The sequence below is a fragment of the Lactuca virosa genome, chromosome 8 (genome assembly GCF_052849685.1).
Source record: "Lactuca virosa cultivar CGN04683 chromosome 8, Lactuca_virosa_CGN04683_v6, whole genome shotgun sequence".
Lineage (NCBI taxonomy): Eukaryota > Viridiplantae > Streptophyta > Magnoliopsida > Asterales > Asteraceae > Lactuca > Lactuca virosa.
Window position 1 is genome coordinate 391,314,709 of NC_136433.1, and position 20,334 is coordinate 391,335,042.

At 41.1% G+C, this 20,334-nt stretch overlaps 1 pseudogene; it reads right to left on the bottom strand.

Annotated features, from left to right (window-relative positions):
• Positions 1-16,429: 16,429 nt before the first annotated feature.
• Positions 16,430-18,936, bottom strand: LOC145131996 (uncharacterized; annotated as a pseudogene).
• Positions 18,937-20,334: the final 1,398 nt, after the last annotated feature.

A 20,334-nucleotide genomic window follows, 5' to 3' on the forward strand; every position in this document is an offset into this window, starting at 1 on the left:
CCCACTGACCTCTTGACATATAAGATTCTCTTGTCAAGAACCATTCCTTGACAAACAAATATTCAAGAGTTAGAGCGGATTCTTATCAAGAAAAACACTTCACACTATTGGTCTTAGTTGGTCTTTGTTTTAACCAAAACATCACAACTTACCAATTTCAAACGTACAATAGTAGAAAACATTTTACTTTACATTTGATAAGTGTTTTAAACCTTCTTAACATTATGTCACTCAAGGCTCGATCTTGGAGTATTACTCAAAGACTCAATTTTGGAACGAAGTATGATTCATCTTTTGATTTAACCATTCCAACAATTCACGATTCCTCTTCCTAGTCAAAAAAATGCACTAAGATGTCCTTAGAGGATCAATTGTGATATGGTTTTTCATAATCATTAAGATGATCATAAAACATGATACTGAAGTACTCTCCCATCTTTTCAGATTGAAGAAACTTTTATCTTTCTGCCTAATTTGATTCTTCTCATTCGTCTTGCCAAACATTGAAACTTTTCCAATGTTTCAGAATTATACTTAAACTTGTAAGCACAACCAAATTTACTAAACTTTAGTAGATCATGACGAATAGCCTTATCATTCTTTGTGATGGACCTGATCAGCACACAACCAAGTGTACCTGATCCCCTAGTCCTTCACTTGACTCACCTATGCATGTGAACAAGGAATTAGTCTTAATTTCCCAAAGATGAAAATTCTCATTCATCATACAATACAGGTTGCATGATTCCAAGTTTCTATCCAACTAAAACTTGGGTGATGAGAATCTTTCCTTATTTTGTAAATTATGACACTACCACAAACGAAAGAATCAAATCCATTTTCCAATATTGCTATCAATGGGATCATATAAACAACAATTTTTCACAAATTCCATTGTAAGGATACTTAAAATAAATAAAATCAAAATTTTCCTTTTATTTTAAAATTGCGGAAAAACTTATCCTTACAATGCAAATACATATGAAAATTATGTTGTTATCTATTCCTAAGCAATCTATCATAACTCTTAAGCAGCAGCTCAAAATTCTGATCTTCGAATCATGCGATCGAAATCCATCTTCGCGATCAGATTCAGCATACTCTTCTTCTAAGCTTCCTCTTTTTTTTCCGATTCTACAAAACATCAAAATGCGACCTAGTCACATCATGTAATAAGAATCTCCAAATAGGAACTTAATAGAGTTAGATAGTGGACTTTACATGAAGGATAGTTAAATTTTTTGACTTTTACCATCCTAGTGAACTTCCAGGTAAATAGGGCAGCTTCGCAACTAATGCCCCCTCTTTTGGCAAAACAACATATGGACTCTTTAGTAATGGTATCTCAGACTTAGCCTTTCTCTTTACCATTTGGTCAACCAGGTTAACTATGGCCGATCCCTTTCCATTGGGAAGAGATGACTTTTCTAGACTTCCAATGTTTCCATTGTCAATGTCCATGTAAGTTTGGGAAGTAGATCTTCCAATCAAATTTTCTCTACCAGTGCCCCAAATCATTGATGATTCAGCAACAACAAGCAAACAGGTAAGATCATTAAGGGTCATGTCGTGGTCTGTCACATAGTAGTCCTTAACGAACTCACTATATGACTCGGAAAGTGATTGAAGAACCCAGTCAACAGTCAACTTCCTTGAGACTTCGACACCTAACTCTCCCAGCTTGTCAATATGAGACTTCATCTCCATGATGTGAGTACATATAGACACTGTTTGCCAATAGGGATTGAGTGACCTTGAACTTTTCAAGAACTTGTGGGTTAGGGAGAATAATTGGAGGAGGCGGAGGAAGTGAAGTATGATTTCCAGTCTCATTAATGCACAACAAAGGGATTAATCTTTCACCTTGATTGCCATTTGGGATATCATCTTCATTAGGAAAGCTTTATCCAAAAGGATAAGGAAGACCATAGTTGTCATAACTAGACATCTATGAGGGAGAAATTCAAGTTTAGTTGATTTAAGTCCTTAATATAACACCCAATATGAAATATTAAGGCTAAGACCCAACACAATATTTTATAACTTGGAAGAGGGATGCCGTAATCCAAGCTACAAAATATTTGAAGATAGGTAAATGACGATTTACCAATTTCCACCATGAAAAACGAAATTTAACATTAGGTTTTAAATGAATTGAAACTCCTAGATCTTTTGAGATTCATTGAACTATTCAATGGCATGTTTAAATCTCGATTGTGCCCTTCAAGTTTGTGACTGGGATGCCGAGGATCACAAACAATGATTGAATAACCATGCAAATTAACTTGGTACACTTAATGTTACAACCACCTAATCAATGTGCTGGTTAACCACACACGCTCCATTGATCTATGATTAACATCAAGCTACCCTTTGCCACACATTGTCAGTCCCAGATTAGTGTGTCGGTTAACCACACACGCTCCACTAACGACTTAACAAGGTGCAAAGTGCAACTTCATGGGTTAGCACCAAATTCACATTTTCCTAAAGTAACTAAGATTGGGAATTTAATAAAGTTTAGTTACTTTATATTTAGCATTCTACTTTTAATGAAGGGATAATTAATGTCCTGTCCTACCCATTCGGCTAACGACCCTCCACCAGTCAAGGAAGTGGTGGGTGAGAATGAACACCCATTAAACTGTCATTTTATAGGCAGCAACCTTATACCCCCTTATAGACCGGCTTCGTGAATGAGGCCTACTAACAGTAAGATTGACTTACTCTTATACATATATATAAATATTAAACCTATAATATTATAATAGTATAAGGGTTGAATTTTAAACTTTTAAAATTCTAAGGGTTGGAATTAAAGTATACATGGGGGGTAAATTTACAAATTCCAAAACTTGAGGGCAAGTTTTGAACAATTCAAAAACTTTTGGTTTCCATAACTTATGAGTTTAATATGGTTTTTATGGAAGACTTTCAAGTTCCATAACTTGAGGACAAGTTATGAAAGACATAAAACTATTTTATGATGAAATTCAAAAACAAGACCTTTCATTTTTCATAACCTATGAACTTTAATGAATCTTTTAAAAGGAAAAACTCTTCATTTTCCATAACTTGAGGACAAGTTATGGAGTTCATAAAAAACATTAAGATCAATTATTCCAATTAACACAATAATCAAATAATTTTTCTATGATCTAGATTAAACTCATAAGTAAAGATAATTCACATCAACAATTTTCAAGAAATTAGCTAATCACACAAACTAATACAAATCTTGAAACTTTGACAATTATCCTTTATTTGGATGAGGATAATCATTACCATAGCATCAAAATCAAATTTTATGAACAAAAACATTTTGTGGTAATGATCCTAATCCAAAACAGGCCAAAAAAACTCGAAAATCTGCATCCAGGACAGCCAACTCGTCGAGTGCATGAGCTGACTCGTCGAGTTGGTCAACTTTGTGAGTGGACTTGGCGAGTCACTCATCCAACTCGGCGATTCCAAGGCAAAAACCATGAAACTCGTCGAGTTAAGCACTGGACTCGGCGAGTCCTACTGTTAGAGTGCAGAAAATTCTTTGAAAACCAATAATAACATCAAAACAACCCATGGCTCTGATACCACTGTTGGGTTTTATATACTACAACATCCTATGGTGCACATGCAACCCTAAATGCCTTGGATCTATGTTTTCTCTAATTATACATGTAATAGTGTTTCCAAAGCATTAAGCCTATAACTAGCATACAAATACCATATGTATAATAAAACAAGTTTTAGACATACCTCTTGATGTTGTTGATGTTGCTAGAAAGACTTTGGCATTTAAGAACTTAGTGCCCCAAGTGTTGCACCTCAAATGGAATCACAACACGCCTAGGACAAATGTGACTCTTGAGAGAGAATTTCCATGCACCAAAAATACCTCCATGAACTCCAAGAACTAGAAGTGGCGTTTTAGGTCATGGAGGTTATATTTATATGTAGGATTCCAAGAGTCATGGGTATAGCCCAAATTCATACCCATGGGTTTTATGATCCATGGTTCATGTGGCCCAACTCTTTATGTATCCATACATAAACTTAGTCCAATATGGATCATAAGCCCAACACATATAAATATAACTAATTACCATAATTAGTCCCCATAGATTTAATTAGCCTCTTTTGATCACTAAATTAATTCAAAACTAATTCTTGATCAATACTAATTAAATAATATGATTTCATATTAATATATTAGAACTTATAATATATTAATAAATCATATATAACCTCTTCTCAAAAGTCCATCCTAACAAATTGTCCTGATGATATGCAACCCAAATGGACCATGCTACTCTCGGGTCGAGTACATACCAATAATAGTTATGGGCTTAGACATCTAATCCAACATAAACGTCTTTTGGAAGAAAGCAAAATTTTGACAGTCTACCTTATTATGTGCCGTAAGCCTATCGATTGGCGTGAAAACCCCTGAAATTAGAAAATATATATATAAGTACATTGTTAATTTGGGATAAATTACCTAGAAATCTTATTCATTGAAATTCCATCCAATAAAATAGATGAATTGTAAATATCCAAAATAATAGATAGAAATACCGCAAATGAAGCCCTGCTTCATAAGCATCTTTCTTTAGTTCATTTACTTATTAATCCTACATAAAAACTCTCATTCGGTCACGATTTATGTATGTATGGATTGGATCCAACAAAGTGTTACTCACCAATAAGGATAAATGTAGAGTAAACTAAATGGAAAATTTGTGCTACCATAAGTTTTTCCTTTAACTACTAAGCAATTTTTTCTTAATTCTTTCTCTTAAATGCCCTCCTAAATGTCAATGTGCAAGTGAGAAGAATGGTTAATCATTGCCTGGAGATAAAAGAATAATAATAATAAATAAATAAAAACCCCTACAATTATCTTACCTGGTAATTATCCGAACAACATCCAACATCACAATACAGGTATCCCACCTCCACAAATAAATGCTAGCATCTACCTGAGACATATATACATCAAGTAAGCTATAAAAATAACATACACACATAAAAAAAATTAGAGAAACTTTGTTGCTGGAATCAAACCAAGAAAGAAGTGCAGAAAATGGTCTAACATATCACTAACGGATTCATCAACATCAGAGGGGATGTTTCTCACAAGAACATAAACAACGAATAAAAACAAATCAATAATATTTTTTTCTTCCAAAAAACATAAATTAATAAGCACAATAAACTTACAGTAATCTGATATGGGCCACGCTTTTCAGTAGCAAGAAACTGCAACCTCATGTTATATTTCTTAAAAAGCATATAACATGCCCAAAAAGTAAAGTAAGTGTGTCGCTTGTTAAATCCTCGTAAGTAGCCACAAACGCCTCCTGTTATTGATGTATACATCCCACATATGCTTCACCACTTTCTCTCGCTCCTCCATTTCCTATTCAAAACCAGAAATCAGATTAATCAATCCATGACAACACTTGCTTACCTTAAAATCGGGCCAGAGAATGAAAGAAAGACGGAACCACTGCTTACCTTGAAATCAGAATCGAGAAAAAAAAATAGGGAAGAGAGATTCATCACGATGTTAGTAGAGTCGGTGTCTTTCCATTCTTAGTTGAGTATGTCAAAGGTGTCGTGTAGAATTTTTTGGTAATTTGAAGCCAAGGAGGAAGAAACTGAAATTAGGAACAAAGAATCTGAAGTAGTCAATGATTTTGACTTTTTCTTCTGGGCTTCAACCACGGCGGTGAAGGGGGGTCGTGTTGGGGTGTCTCGCTGGTGATGCGTTGGGGCGTGTCGCTGGTGGCGGTGCTGGCAAATCAATGCCTGTGTGTATGATGTGCCGCTACCGCGCCAGCTCCTTCCCCTTCGCTGAAGAGGTACCTGAAACAAACTGTAAACTGTAAGCACGAAGCTTAGTGAGTTCCCCCATTGTACCACATACCATACAAACACATAACATACATACTGCCGGGCAATTCTGGGGTGCCCGACCTACCCAATACGGCCATTATGGGGTGCCGACCTACCCGTGTCAAGCCATTCTGGGGTGCTGACCTACCCATGTCAAGCCATTCTGGGGTGCTGACCTACCCATGTCAAGCCATTCTGGGGTGCTGACCTACCCGTTGGTCCTAACAACCGAACTTGGGACTATTCCCCTCCTACTACCACTATCACATATAACATAGCATGCCAGCATATAAACATATCATCACATGCTGTCAGACATATCTGGGGTGTCTGACCTACCCTTCGGTCCTTACAACCGAACTCTACTACTATCACTTATAACATATCATGCTAGTATATAACATATCAGGTAGCAGCAAAACTAGATGATATCACAAAGACAATCACCTAACATACAACTCCTACTGGTGGGCCGGCATTGTGGCCGTAGACCCACCGCTACTGGAAGGTAACTCACCTCGTAGTAGTTGCTGATCTGTGCGGGAAATCCTCTGACTGCTACTGCTGCTGCCCCGGAAATCCTCCGACTATAATTCCCACAAAACACTTAGTCATACACTGCCAACTGCTTTTAGCGTAAAATGACCATTTTACCCCTGACCAAGTCAAAGTCAAAGTCAAAGTCAACTTCCAGTTGACCTGACTCGTCGAGTTGGTTCGCCAACTCGCCGAGTCCCTATCCTTCTATTTGACCTTATACACGTCTCTACTCGTCGAGTTAGGCGATGACTCGACGAGTTTTCCTTCTAATTGAACATCTACTGAATCTTCATCCGACTCGCCGAGTTGTATGAACAACTCGTCGAGTTCATCTTCAATCCTAAGAAGATTGCCTTGGACTCGCCGAGTCTGTTCATGCACTCGCCGAGTCCCATGAATTCTAGAACCATAGCTTAGTCCAGAACGTTGGGTCATTCCCCGGGACTCCCTAAAACCTTTCCACACTCAACTGGGTCCTTTTGACCCTCAACTGATATGGGACAGAACCCTAGGACTCGCCGAGTCCAAGAATGGACTCGTCGAGTCAGTCACATCCTGTCACTAAATCTTCGATTTCTGATGAACAACCCTTGATCAAAAGATAGATCTATGCTTCTACAATCGATCTAGCACGTAAAGTTACAACCTTTACGTGCTTGCATGGGACTTTGAGCTCAAAAGGTCCTAAAACAAGCTCTTACAATGCATGGGGCCTTCTTTGAGTGCAAAAGCCACTCCTTTCTGCCTTGTAACCCCTCTAAGGACCTAGATCCGAAACATCAACCCCAAACCATGCTTGCAATCATGGTTGGTGACCAAAATGGCTTAGAAAAGCCCTAGAACTCCATAAAATGGGATCTATCAAAAGAACAACCAAGGTACAGACTTTTTACCTTCAATGAGCTGAAAATGGTGCACAAACTCGGATCCCTTTAGCCTCCTCTTGTTCCTTCAAGCTTTTCCTTCCCTCCTTGGATCACAAAAACACCAAAGTCACTCCAAATGCCTTAGATTTCTTCAATAACGGCTAGGGTTTCAATGAGAGGTGTTTGGGAGCATAAAGGGGCGATGGAGGCTGCATAAGGTCGTTTAAATAGGGTGCAAACCCTTGGATTAGGGTTTTTGTCCAGACAGCGTCTACTCGCCGAGTCCGGGACCCGACTCGTCGAGTCCATCGCATAAATCTCGCGTTCCGTCCCGCTTCTACTCGGCGAGTTGGTCCTTCAACTCGCCGAGTCCAAGGCCAAAAATGCAAAATATTTAAAGAATTAATAAAAAGAATACGTACCAAGAACCATGTGCTACAAATCTCCCCCACTTATTTTAGACTTCGTCCTCGAAGTCTACTGCTCGTTCCTGGAACAGCTCGGGGGTAATGCTCCATCATCTCGTCCACTGGCTCCCAAGTCCACTCTGACCCCTTCCGGTGCTGCCATTGCACCTTCACGAGTTCCACTCTTTTGTTCCTCGGATCCTTCGACTTCCGGTCAAGGATCGCTACAGGCCGCTCGATGTAATTCAGGCTGTCATCAACCTGAATGTCCTCCAAGGGTACAACTGTTGAGTCGTCCACCAGGCACTTTCGCAGCTGGGAGACGTGGAAAGTGATGTGGATCTGGCTAAGTTCGGCTGGCAGATCCAGCCTGTACGCCACCTTGCCCACCCGGGCTACGACACTGAACGGTCCAATGTACCTTGGGCCCAACTTTCCCCGCTTCCTGAATCGAATGACGCCTTTCCAAGGCGACACTTTCAGGAGAACCATATCCCCGACCTGGAACTCCAGGTCTAATCGACGCTTATCGGCATAACTTTTCTGCCGACTCTGAGCAGTCTGAAGCCTGCTCCGGGCCTGCTGAATCTTCTCTGTCGTCTTAAGCACCACTTCGGTGCTACCCATGACCCTTTGGCCAACCTCACCCCAGCATATCGAGGTCCTGCACCTCCTCCCGTATAACATCTCAAAGGGAGGACGATCAATACTCGCGTGGTAGCTGTTGTTGTAGGAGAACTCAGCCAATGGAAGGTAGGTATCCCAACTACCTCCGAAGTCTAACACGCATGCTCGCAGCATATCCTCCAGAGTCTGGATGGTCCGCTCGCTCTGACCATCTGTCTGCAGGTGAAAGGCGGTGCTGAAATGCAGACGAGTACCCAACTCGTCGTGGAATTTCTTCCAAAATCTAAAAGTGAACCGAACATCCCTGTCAGAAATCCCGGAGACCGGCACCCCGTGACGAGCCACCACCTCTCGAATATAAATATCGGCCAGCTTTTCGGCCGATATGCTCTCCTGGATCGGTATAAAATGGGCACTCTTGGTCAACCGATCCACGATGACCCATATGGAATCCACTCCCCGCGCGGTCCTGGGAAGCTTGGTGATGAAATCCATAGTAATATCTTCCCACTTCCACAGGGGAATATCCAACGGCTGCATCTTGCCGTGTGGCCTCTGGTGCTCGGCCTTGACCTTCCTGCAGGTCAAGCACCGCTCCATATACCATGCTACATCTCGCTTCATGCAGGGCCACCAATAATCAAGACGAAGATCCCTATACATCTTCGTCGCCCCGGGATGAATGGAGAATCGGGATTTGTGCGCCTCCTCCATCAGAACCTGGCGCACGCCTCCGAGGTATGGAACCTACACCCTGCGGTGTAATGTCAATAACCCTCGGCTATCATAGTCGAAGGAGGAAACCTGTCCCACAATCCGTTCGCTTTTCCGATGTTCCTCCTTCATAGCCTCCTGTTGAGCCTCCCGGATCCGCTCCAAAAGCGGAGTCACCACTGTCATCCTCAGACAGATATCCCTGATCGGCGCTGACTTGCGGCTAAGCGCATCGGCCACGACATTGGCCTTCCCCAGGTGGTAAAGGATCTCGCAATCGTAATCCTTCACCACGTCCAACCACCGACGCTGCCTCATGTTTAGATTCGGCTGATCCATGAGGTACCTCAAGCTCTTGTGGTCCGTGTAAATCGTACAACGAACCCCATAGAGGTAATGACGCCAAATCTTGCGGGCGAACACAACAGCCCCCAGCTCCAAATCATGCGTCGGGTAGTTCGCCTCGTGAGGCTTCAGCTGCCTCGAAGCATAGGCAATAACGTGCCCTCTCTGGATCAAAACTGCGCCTAAACCCGAAATAGACGCGTCGCAGTATACCACAAAATCCTCTACGCCCTCTGGCAGGGCCAAGATTGGCGCCTCGCATAACCTCTGCCTCAGTGTCTCAAACGCTGCCTGTTGTTCAGGCCCCCAACGAAAGACTACGGCCTTCTTCGTAAGCCGAGTCAAGGGCACGACTATCTTGGAGAAATCCTGGATGAATCTCCGATAGTAGCCGGCTCATCCCAGGAAACTCCGAATCTCAGATGGAGACTTCGGAACCTCCCACCTCATCACGGCCTCCACCTTGGCCGGGTCAACCAGAATCCCGTTCTGATTGACAAGGTGCCCAAGAAACTGCACCTCACGCAACCAGAACTCACACTTGGATAACTTGGCGTACAAGCTCTCTCTCCTCAGAGTATCCAAAACCTCTCGCAGATGCTCCTCATGTTGCTCCTGCGTCTTGGAATAGACCAAGATGTCGTCAATAAATACTATCACGGACCGATCCAACATCGGTCTACATACGCGGTTCATGAGATCCATGAACGCGGCAGGAGCATTGGTGAGCCCGAAGGGCATCACCACGACATATCCTGCGCAACCCTGCTGAAGGTAACGCCTAGCCCTCGCTGCCGAACATAAAGCTGGTCCTCGCTGTGGCCTCTCGCCCTGAATCACCAGCTCTCCCCCACTTGGGGTCCTGATCCGCACCAACTGCTGCGCACAGTCGATCACCGCCCCATTGGGGCTTAGCCAATCCATACCGATAATTACCTTGTTCCCTCTCAACGGAATAGGAACCAAGTCTACCAAGTAGCGCTCCTCGAATAACCGCAACACACAATCTCGGAATACCGCCGATGCTCGCACCGATCGGTCATCAGCAATCTCTACCTCTAAAGGGCATTCCAACATGCCCGAAGGCTCAGGAAACTTCTTGCTAAGCGCAAAAGAGACAAATGATCGGGTAGCACCCGAATCAAACAGTACATGCACTGGGATCCCGTTCACATGGAACGATCCTAAATAGGGCACATTCATCACATAACCAAAATCACAGCAGCGAATCATAAAACATAAATAAGAAATCATACCTGTCACCACATCGGGTGCAGCGCGTGCCTCCTCGGCAGTCAACTGAAATGCCCGACTCCTCACCAATAGAGCCTCTGCCTTGCCCTGCCGGCCATCTATAATCCGCAGGGTCGCTGGAGCTGGCGCCTTCACTGGCGCTGCTGCTGTCAACTGGGGGCAGTTGGCCTTCTTGTGGCCCCTCTGGTTGCAGTGGAAACACAGCAACTCAGACGTATGAATAACAGGTTCCGGAGCGGTACAATCCCTGCTGAAGTGTCCCGTCTTGCCGCACTTCTAGCAGCCCGACGATCCCAATCTACACGCCCCCTCATGTGGCCTGCCGCATTTCCTGTAGCGGCCCGGTCCTGACTGGCCTTTCGGCCTACCATCTGACCCCTTGGGCTTCTTCCCCGAAGCCCCTATCGTCTGTCCCTCCTCTGCCTTCCTCTTCCGGATGTGCTCCAGATCAATCTCCCTCTCCCTTGCCCTGGCAATCATGGAATCCAGGGTAGGGCAAGCTGAAAAACTAACATGCTCCCGAATGTCAGCCCGTAGCATGTCATGGTAGTGGGTCCTCCTCATGTCCTCATCACCCGCGTATTGGGGCACCAACAACGCCCTCTCCCGGAACTTGGCAGTGATCTCCGCCACAGTCTCTATAGTCTGCCTCATATCTAAAAACTCCCTGGCTAACTGCTGGAGCTCCACGGCAGGTGCGAACTCCGCTCTGAACCGGGTCACAAAGTCCGGCCACGTCATAGCCTCAACAGCCGAGGCTTCCAGAGAGTCACCAACCGACTCCCACCAATCCCTGGCCCTGTCTCTCAAGCATCCTGCTGCATACCTCACCTTCGACCCCTCAGGGCAGAAGCTAGTCAACTGTGCAGACTCAATGTCTGCAATCCATCGTCTGGCAGCAATGGGGTCCTTCGCCCCATGGAAATCTGGCGCACCACTGCCCCTGAAGTCCTTAAAGGACAGCGTGCGGGATCCTGACTGGCCAGATGCCATGTCACTCCTGAACGCCCTGAGGCGGTCCTCCATCAGCTCAACTATCCCTTCCTTGATCGACCCGAAAATGATGGGGGTCGACTCAAGGATGCCTCTGGTGATCTCTGACGCGATGAACTCGCGTAGTCTCTCATCTACTGGCTCGGAACCTGATCCCGAACCCGATCCCTCTCCTGAACTGCCAACTGCTGGCCTCAGACGTAGTACCACCATTCTGCAATACATACAGGCAACCATTAGTGATACTGATACCTCTAAAGGGATCACATCTACTACAAGTTCCCTGGTCTTGCCTTAGCCTTCCTTGATTCAAGTAAGGATCCTCTGCTTTCAGTAGTACGGGCCCATACTACCTTCCACATCTATCCGTACTTTCCTCAAGAATCGCCTCGACTCCACCAAGTCCCTTCTACTACTACTGCTGATCTCATGCTAATCTCATCCTAGGCTTGCCCTAGGTAATCACCAACCCACTCTCCGCCATCAGCTGCATAAGAAGTCCCGGCTTTCTTCCCCTAACTAGCTCGCGAATACTATTACATATTACTCAGACTAGATAATTCTTCGAATGAGAGGTCCTACCCTACAACGGTTGGACTCAAACAAGAGCTGCGAAATAGAGCTAGACCCAACCTTCTGAAATTATTTAGTCCTTGCAATATGTAACTTAACATATTCGTTTACTAGTTAGTGAAAGACAACTACAACTTCTAAAAGCACAAAGCAAGCAGCATTCGGGCATTGAGTACACATAATCAAGTATATACTACTCTGGCTATCATACCGACTAATCTGTAATAGCATGCAGTTCTCAATAAGCTGGTACACATATAACAGGCACATAAGGCATCCTTCCTAGATCCTTAGCCCTAAGCTAGCATGCAGTTCTACTGAAACTGAGACTGGTAATCATATCATAAACTTGTATGGGTACTTTGGGGAATACTTACTTGAGCTCGGCCGGTCGCGCACATCACACACTTCGTTCTTTTCCAAACTCTTTATCTTAACTTTTAGAAAATCATTTTCTTTTGTAAAAATCCCTTTAGTCCCTCGATTTGAGTCCAGACACTCCCGAAGGTGCGTCCGAATCCCTCAAACCAGGGCTCTGATACCAACTTGTAACGACCAAATTTTCACATCCAAAAATTTCCTTTTTGATTAATTGATTTGTAAAACATTTGTAATAAAACATCATCCGATCATATCATTTCATAAAAATATATCTCGTGTCTGAAAACCAAATCATAAAAATAATAATAATGTCAGAGTACAATCCCAGAACATCTCATAATGCGGGAAAATCAATGCGTGTGTGTATGATGTGCCGCTACCGCGCCAGCTCCTTCCCCTTACCTGAAACAAACTATAAACTGTAAGCACGAAGCTTAGTGAGTTCCCTCATTGTACCACATACCATACAAACACATAACATACATACTGCCGGGCAATTCTGGGGTGCCCGACCTACCCGATACGGCCATTCTGGGGTGCCGACCTACCCGTGTCAAGTCATTCTGGGGTGCTGACCTACCCATGTCAAGCCATTCTGGGGTGCTGACCTACCCATGTCAAGCCATTCTGGGGTGCTGACCTACCCGTTGGTCCTAACAACCGAACTTGGGACTATTCCCCTCCTACTACCACTATCACATATAACATAGCATGCCAGCATATAAACATATCATCACATGCTGTCAGACATATCTGGGGTGTCTGACCTATCCTTCGGTCCTTACAACCGAACTCTACTACTATCCTTTATAACATATCATGCCAGCATATAACATATCAGGTAGCAGCAAAATTAGATGATATCACAAAGATAATCACCTAACATACAACTCCTACTGGTGGGCCGGCATTGTGGCCGTAGACCCACCGCTACTGGAAGGTAACTCACCTCGTAGTAGCTGCTGATCTGTGCGGGAAATCCTTTGACTGCTACTGCTGCTGCCCCGGAAATCCTCCTACTGTAATTCCCACAAAACACTTAGTCATACACTGCCAACTGCTTTTAGGGTAAAATGACCATTTTACCCCTGACCAAGTCAAAGTCAAAGTCAAAGTCAACTTCCAGATGACCTGACTCGCCGAGTTGGTTCGCCAACTCGCCGAGTCCCTATCCTTCTATTTGACCTTATACACGTCTCTACTCGTCGAGTTAGGCGATGACTCGACGAGTTTTCCTTCTAATTGAACATCTACTGAATCTTCATCCGACTCGCCGAGTTGTATGAACAACTCGTCGAGTTCATCTTCAATCCTAAGAAGATTGCCTTGGACTCACCGAGTCTGTTCATGCACTCGCCAAGTCCCATGAATTCCAGAACCATAGCTTAGTCCAGAACGTTGGGTCACTCCCCGGGACTCCCTAAAACCTTTCCACACTCAACTGGGTCCTTTTGACCCTCAACTGATATGGGACAGAACCCTAGGACTCGCTGAGTCCAAGAATGGACTCGTCGAGTCAGTCACATCCTCTCACTAAATATTCGATTTCTGATGTACAACCCTTTATCAAAAGATAGATCTATGCTTCTACAATCGATCTAGCACGTAAAGTTACAACCTTTACGTGCTTGCATGGGACTTTAAGCTCAGAAGGTCCTAAAACAAGCTCTTACAATGCATGGGGCCTTCTTTGAGTGCAAAAGCCACTCCTTTCTGCCTTGTAACCCCTCTAAGGACCTAGATCCGAAACATCAACCCCAAACCATGCTTGCAATCATGGTTGGTGATCAAAATGGCTTAGAAAAGCCCTAGAACTCCACAAAATGGGATCTATCAAAAGAACAACCAAGGTACAGACTTTTTACCTTCAATGAGCTGAAAATGGTGCAAAAACTCGGATCCCTTTAGCCTCCTCTTGTTCCTTCAAGCTTTTCCTTCCCTCCTTGGATCACAAAAACACCAAAGTCACTCCAAATGCCTTAGATTGCTTCAATAACGGCTAGGGTTTCAATGAGAGGTGTTTGGGAGCATAAAGGGGCGATGGAGGCTGCATAAGGTCGTTTAAATAGGGTGCAAACCCTTGGATTAGGGTTTTTGTCCAGACAGCGTCTACTCGCCGAGTCCGGGACCCGACTCGTCGAGTCCATCGCATAAATCTCGCGTTCCGTCCCGCTTCTACTCGGCGAGTTGGTCCTTCAACTCGCCGAGTCCAAGGCCAAAAATGCAAAATATTTAAAGAATTAATAAAAAGAATACGTACCAAGAACCAGGTGCTACATGCGGCGTCGATAGCGGTGGTGAATCAAAATCCTTCTGCCTTTCCCGATAAACTCATATACACTCATCGACTCCTGGTTAGAAATCGATGTACAAAGTTCTAGAAGGACACAAAAGCGAAACTGAGCATAGAATGAAAAAATCGAACCTGGACCATGTGAAATCAACGATTTGTGAAAAAACGAAGGAAGACGTCGATGAGAAGCAACAGAGAGAAGCGTGAGAGTTTGTAGAAAGTAAATACGACACTACCTATGTTGAGTCAGTGGTTTTGGTGAAGAAGGTCAAGTGCTATCGAGGTGGAGCAATGGTATTGGGGAGTAGAGGCGGTAGAGCAGGTGATGAACGGATGAAGAAACATAAATCTTATTGGAACAAACGGTGGTGAGGGAGCATGTGGTAAGAAGGGGATGGGTTGGGGGAAGCGGGAGGTGGTGCAGGATGTTACGGCTGAACCGGTGGAAAAACGAAAGAAGGGAGAGGCGGTGGAGACGATCAATCGGTTGTGGGATGAGTTTTGGAAATTATGCCATAATGGAAGCAACATACTAATCGAATAAGGCTGTGTAATATGTGATTGGATGTGAGAGACGGTGCTGGTACTAAAGTGTCAACCCTTTAAGCCATCTCTACTGGATTAAACCCATGAAGAATTGTATGGATTGTCATGTAGGAAAGAGAATATACACATTCAATTTAATTCTTAAAAAAATCTTAAATTTTCATTACAATTCTATTGCACCGTTCAATGGCCATTCAACTCCACACTCTCTCTCCTCTATATTATATTCACATTTAATCTATTATACCCTCATACAACTCCCATTGTGGACGGCCTTAAAGTAAAGCAAAGAAACAAAAATAAAGTGGTAAAAATGAAAACTTTGGTGGCAAAAGTGTGAAAGAGCAAAAATCAATTGTAGACAAGGCTCCCGCGAATTACAGTTATACATAATAACTTTAATATAATAATAATATTTTTTTAAGAATTTTAAGTCTTTAAGCTTAAAGTACAAGTAACTACTAATAAAATAATATTAAACCTTTAAAAATCCTTAGAATTCTACGAACCTGGCCTGCCTTCCCTATATTCGGGTTCATTCAAAATTTGAAACCTTATAGTTCCTGATACGCTTCCTTTTCTCTCTCTGAATCGTCTCATGAGACTAGAGGGAGTGGGTGCGGCCTGGACCGTACTCCCCTTGCCATATAAGCACAAACACCACCCCTGGGTGCGATAGAGAGTGCACTGCACCCTTCCAAGGGAGCACTCCTTCAAACAACCTTCCAGCAATGTGATTGGTTCATTTTTCTTCCCTCCCTCTGATTGGTCCTTTTTATTTATTAAAAAAATTAAAAAAATACCCAAGTGTGGCACCATTACTCAGGGCCGGCCCCAAGATTTTAGAGACCCTGTGCGATTTAACGAAAAATAGGCCCTAAAATTTGAAATATCTCAAAATTTAAGCAAAAAAATATACATTTTAATTTTTTATTGCAAATACATAAAATTAAAATTTCATTCAAAATAATACACAAAAAAGAAATTGGTTTCTACTTGAAAACTGTCATCCTCCTAATATTTGTTGAAATAAATTTCTCAATAACATCTTCATATGTAACTTTGTCCAACATGTTACGCTCAATCGTCATCAAAGTCAATCCATTAAGTCGTTCTTGAGTCATTGTAGATCGTAAATAGGACTTCAAAATCTTCAATTTTGAAAAACTTCGTTCTGCAGATGCAACAGTACCAGGAATAGTCAACATAATTCTATATGCAATAGATATAATAGGAAAACAATCAACACGTTTTAAAAAGTTTAATATATCAATTGATGTCATTTTTTCTTTGGGAAAGAGATGTAGAAGTAATTTTAACTCAACATACAAGTCATTTCCATCAATATACGATTGCTCATCTTTGTTGAGTGAAGTTTCAAGAGACTTACAACAAGATTTTAAGGTTATATCATCTAATGAATATAGTTTTTCTGAATTAAACAAAAAACCAAATATTTTATCATATTGTTGATATTGTTCAAACCTTGTAGTTAAAGAAGTAATTGCTTGATCAACAATATAAATAAAATATTTAACCCTAAATTTCTCTTGCGCGGATTGTGAAACACTACAAGAAGTATGAGATGAAATCTCATAAAAATGTTTTTTTATTTTAGGTTCACGTTTTTTTAGAAAATATTGGATCGATGCCCATTTCCAAGGCAATATCCTTTGTAGTTTCTAAAGCATTTAAAAAACAATTTTCTCTATATTCTTTAAAAAACGAAATCAGCCCCTTTATTTTTTCCATAGCAACATCAATAAGCATTTCTTTTTATTGCAATTGTTTGCTAACTAAATTAACAGTATTTAACATTTCATACCAAATTACTAAAGCCAATATAAACTCAAAGTTACCAAGTTCATTTTTTGCTAAAGATTTAGCTTCACTTGTTATTTTTGGATCATTATCATTTTTGGCTACTTGAAGTAAAGCCTTTTGTATGTCAAAAATTTGAAATCTTATAGCTTTAACACTATCAACACGACTCTCCCACCGAGTGGATGACAAAGATTTAGGAGTTAACCCTTTCACATTATCTTTTAAAATTTGCCATCTCTTAATGGAATTTGCAAAAATTGTATAGATATGTTGTATTGTTCCAAAAAAAAACCTTTAGCTTTACCACAAGTATTAGCCATATCACACAAAGTTAAGTTCAAACTATGACAACCACAAGGAGTATAAAAAGCTCTAGAATTTATATCTAAAAGCTTTTTTGCACTCCTTGATGTTTTCCTTTCATATTTTATCCATTATCATAACCTTGTCCACGCACATTATTAATGTCAAGATCAATCAAATTCAATTCATTTTGTAAAACATCAAAAAGTATTTGGCCGGTTGTATCATTTACATCTAAAAACCCTAAAAATGATTCTTCAATGCAAACAACATTTGATAAAACATCCACATATCTTAAAATAATAGTCATTTGCTCTTGGTGACTTATATCGGGACTACAATCAAGTATTATAGAAAAATATTTTGCATTTTTTATCTTTCTAATAATCATAGATTTTATTTCCGAAGAAAGCAAAATTATTAATTCATTTTGTATCCAATGCCCAAGATAATGTTTATGGATACCAATTTCATTTGTAATACGTTGTATATGCTCATAAGAAACCATGTCAAATTCAGCCAACATTTCAAATAAGCCTAAGAAATTTCCATTGTTATCTTCATACACTTTCTCTTTAGTACCACGAAAAGCAAGATTATGTTTAGCAAGAAATTTCACAATAGAGATAATTCTCAACAAAACTTGTCTCCAATGAACTTTTTCTTTTTCTAATTGTTTTTTAGCCGCATTATCAATAGTTTTATTTTTTTGTAATCTTAAACGCAAATCATACCAAGTATTTATATTTTTAACATGTTCCATACTAGTTTCATGCTGTTTAATTCTAGTGTTAAGATGTATCCAATCTCTAAAACCCTCATTTGCTAATTGACCCTTTCCACACCCTTTTCGAAAATTTTTACAACAAAAACAAAATTTTTTTTATCAATTTCTTTAGAATAAACAAGCCAATCTCTATCACATTTTTCCCCATTTGGTAAAGTTTTAGTGTAATATGTTGAAGAAAATCTTCTTAAATATTTATATTTAGGACCTTTTATAATGGATAAATCTCTTTTCGGACCTTTCAATGCTAATATATTTATCATATTAGAATCAAGAACATCCCAATTTCTTGGATCAAATATATCAAAAGTGTGAAAATTAACATTATCATCAACATCAACATTAGAATTATCATTAACATCAATATTGTCATTAGCATTATCATTAACATCAACATCAACATAATCATTATCATCAAGATTATCTTCATTAACGGTTTGTGTTTCACTTTCCGAAAAGTTTTGTGTTTCTTTTTGTTAAAAACTTATCCATAGAACCTGCTTGAGCTTTATTATATTCTTCAATTTTTTGTTTCTTCTTACGTTTTTCATATCCAGATGCATATTTTTTTAATCTAGGAGGCATTGTAAATTATAGAAAAGAAAGAAACAACCTTATTTGCGAATTGAGATTTGTAGATTTCTTCTTGGTTCTAGATTTTTCACACTTCAAATCACCAACAGAAGATATCAAAACTGTAAATAAAAATCAAAATCCAAATAAGAAATCAAATAGCATATCAGAAAAGAAAAATTAAAAAAATCATATCAGATCATAATTAAAGAACAAATGTATCATTATCAAGAAAAAAAGACAATCATATTCATATGATATTATAAATCCGAAAATTACCTTATGATTTTGACACTTCAAATCAGAAAACAATGTTATGCTCCAAAAAAAATCAGAAAACCTGCAATCTGAGATCAAAATATAGTTCTTAGTCCTTACAAATAAGAAGTTATTAGAAACGGAAAATCAGAATGAAAAAGTAGAAAAAATCAAAATTTTGAAAGGAGAATTTTGTAACGCCCCGATTCTTAGGTATTGATTTAATATAAGAATTTTCTTGATTTCAAGGGCTACTCGACGAGTTGGTGCCCTACTCGTCGAGTAGCAGCGGGTTGGTCCACGTATTTTAGTGACCTACTCGCCAAGTCCAAGAAGGGACTCGACGAGTAGGAACTGGCAGATGAAACCCTAAATTTCGGGGTATTGCACCATATTTAAAGGATCATTGGCCTCCCCCAGCCTCCCCTGTACTGCTTCTTGTCCCTCTCAAACCCTAAATCGAGTGTGTGTGTTCTTTTGGTGTGTTCAAGCTTGGAGGAGGAGTTTTGAGGAGTTTTGGAGGAGGAAACACTTGGGGAAAAGCAAGCAAGTAGAAGCAAGAACTTATGGGATTCAAGATCTACATCAGTGGACACTCTCTTGAAGGTATTAGACTGTTCCTTGGCTCATGTTCATCAAAAAAAACTCTTTTGGATGGGTTTTATGAAAGGCTTCTTATGTTTAAGCTAAGATCTGAAGTTGTAACTTCAGATCTGGAACCCCTTTGGTCTCTAGATCCATAAAGTTATCAGTCTTGACTAGAACGAGCCTTCCCTCAAGTGTGAGACTTCATTGCAAGCTTGGTTTTGTCATTTAAGGGCCTTAAAGCTTTGCATGCACGTAAAGTTTGCAACTTTACGTGATAAGCATGCCTTAGAAGCTTGGATCTGCAATATGGAGCCGCTGCATGGCTTAAAAAGTGCATGTATGGGTGAAGGTCTGAATGGACTCGGCGAATTTCATAGTCAACTCAGCGAGCCACATGAAGATGGCCATGTAATCGACGAGTTGGATGAACAACTCGGCGAGTCCGTTGAAGATTTCCTTGAACTCGGCGAGTCAGTCGAAGACTCGGCGAGTCGGCTAGGGTTTCTCTCAACCTTTGGACACGTATGAACTCGACGAGTTATAGGGTAACTCGACGAGTCGACC